Raw genomic sequence first — 2,542 nt, 5'->3', positions numbered from 1 at the left:
CGCTGGGGGTACCAGGGGTAAGGCTGAGGGTACCAGGGGTGCCGCTGGGGGTACCAGGGGTGCCGCTGAGGGTACCAGGGGTAGGGCTGGAGGTACCAGGGGTGCCGCTGAGGGTACCAGGGGTAAAGAGCGGGCCGGCCCGGCGGGCGAGTGTGGCCGGGAAAGAGGCCTCTCGGTCGGATTGGGAGTTTGAAAAAAATCCCCCATTCATTTCCAATGGCGGAGGTACCAGGGGCAAGGCTGGGGGTACCAGGGGTAAAGAGCGGGCCGGCCCGGCGGGCGAGTGTGGCCGGAAAAGGGGCCTCTTGGTCGGATTGGGAGTTTGAAAAAATTCCCCCATTCATTTTCAATGGCGGGGGTACCAGGGGTAGAGCTGGGGGTACCAGGGGTAAAGAGCGGGCCGGCCCGGCGTGCGAGTTTGGCCGGAAAAGGGGCCTCTTGGTCGTATTGGGAGTTTGAAAAAATTCCCCCATTCATTTTCAATGGCGGAGGTACCAGGGGCAAGGCTGGGGGTACCAGGGGCGAAGCTGGCTGGGGGTACCAGGGGTAAGGCTGAGGGTACCAGGGGTAAGGTTGAGGGTACCAGGGGTGTTGCTGGGGGTACCAGGGGTCACCATTCATTTTCAATGGGGGAGGTACCAGGGGCAAGGCTGGGGGTACCAGGGGTGTTGCTGGGGGTACCAGGGGTAAAGAGCGGGCCGGCCCGGCGGGCGAGTGTGGCCGGAAAAGGGGCCTCTTGCTCGGATTGGGAGTTTGAAAAAATTCCCCCATTCATTTTCAATGGCAGATGTACCAGGGGTCGGTGTCCGCCAGACGGCGGTGTGGTAGGCAAAAGGCGGGCCGGCTCGGCGAGCGTGCGTGCCCGGGAAAAAGGCCTCTTGGCCGGCGTGAGAGTTTAATAATAGCGGGCCGGCTCATCGAGCGTGCGTGCCCGGGAAAAGGGCCTCTTGGCCGGCGTGAGAGTTTAATAATAGCGGGCCGGCCCGGCGAGCGTGCGTGCCCGGGAAAAAGGCCTCCTTGCAGGCGTGAGCGTTTAATAATAGCGGGCCGGCCCGGCGAGCGTGCGTGCCCGGGAAAAAGGCCTCCTTGCAGGCGTGAGAGTTTAATAATAGCGGGCCGGCCCGGCGAGCGTGCGTGCCCGGGAAAAAGGCCTCCTTGCAGGCGTGAGAGTTTAATAATAGCGGGCCGGCTCGGCGAGCGTGCGTGCACGGGAAAAAGGCCTCTTGGCCGGCGTGAGAGTTTAATAATAGCGGGCCGGCCCGGCGAGCGTGCGTGCCCGGGAAAAAGGCCTCCTTGCAGGCGTGAGAGTTTAATAATAGCGGGCCGGCTCATCGAGCGTGCGTGCCCGGGAAAAGGGCCTCCTTGCAGGCGTGAGAGTTTAATAATAGCGGGCCGGCTCTGCGAGCGTGCGTGCCCGGGAAAAGGGCCTCTTGGCCGGCCTGAGCGTTTAATAATAGCGGGCCGGCTCATCGAGCGTGCGTGCCCGGGAAAAGGGCCTCTTGGCCGGCCTGAGCGTTTAATAATAGCGGGCCGGCCCCGCGAGCGTGCGTGCCCGGGAAAAAGGCCTCCTTGCAGGCGTGAGAGTTTAATAATAGCGGGCCGGCTCATCGAGCGTGCGTGCCCGGGAAAAGGGCCTCCTTGCAGGCGTGAGAGTTTAATAATAGCGGGCCGGCTCGGCGAGCGTGCGTGCCCGGGAAAAAGGCCTCTTGGCCGGCGTGAGAGTTTAATAATAGCGGGCCGGCCCCGCGAGCGTGCGTGCCCGGGAAAAAGGCCTCCTTGCAGGGGTGAGAGTTTAATAATAGCGGGCCGGCCCGGCGAGCGTGCGTGCCCGGGAAAAGGGCCTCTTGGCCGGCCTGAGCGTTTAATAATAGCGGGCCGGCCCGGCGAGCGTGCGTGCCCGGGAAAAAGGCCTCTTGGCCGGCTTGGGGGATTGAAAAAAAATCCCCCATTCATTTTCAACGGGAGGGGTCGGCGGTACCGCTTGGTGTCCGCCAGACGGCGGTGTGGTAGGCAAATGGCGGGCCTGCACGGCGAGCGTGCGTGCCCGGGAAAAAGGCCTCCTTGCAGGCGTGAGAGTTTAATAATAGCGGGCCGGCCCGGAGAGCGTGCGTGCCCGGGAAAAAGGCCTCTTGGCCGGCGTGAGAGTTTAATAATAGCGGGCCGGCCCGGCGAGCGTGCGTGCCCGGGAAAAAGGCCTCCTTGCAGGCGTGAGCGTTTAATAATAGCGGGCCGGCTCATCGAGCGTGCGTGCCCGGGAAAAGGGCCTCTTGGCCGGCGTGAGAGTTTAATAATAGCGGGCCGGCTCATCGAGCGTGCGTGCCCGGGAAAAAGGCCTCTTGGCCGGCTTGGGGGATTGTAAAAAAAAATCCCCCATTCATTTTCAACGGGAGGGGTCGGCGGTACCGCGTGGTGTCCGCCAGACGGCGGTGTGGTAGGCAAATGGCGGGCCTGCACGGCGAGCGTGCGTGCCCGGGAAAAAGGCCTCCTGGCCGGCGTGAGAGTTTAATAATAGCGGGCCGGCTCTGCGAGCGTGCGTGCCCGG

Source organism: Hippocampus guttulatus, unplaced genomic scaffold, assembly GCF_054856545.1.
Source record: "Hippocampus guttulatus isolate MCC_2025c unplaced genomic scaffold, RoL_Hgut_1.0 HiC_scaffold_36, whole genome shotgun sequence".
Lineage (NCBI taxonomy): Eukaryota > Metazoa > Chordata > Actinopteri > Syngnathiformes > Syngnathidae > Hippocampus > Hippocampus guttulatus.
Note: the sequence above shows the minus strand (reverse complement) of the source record.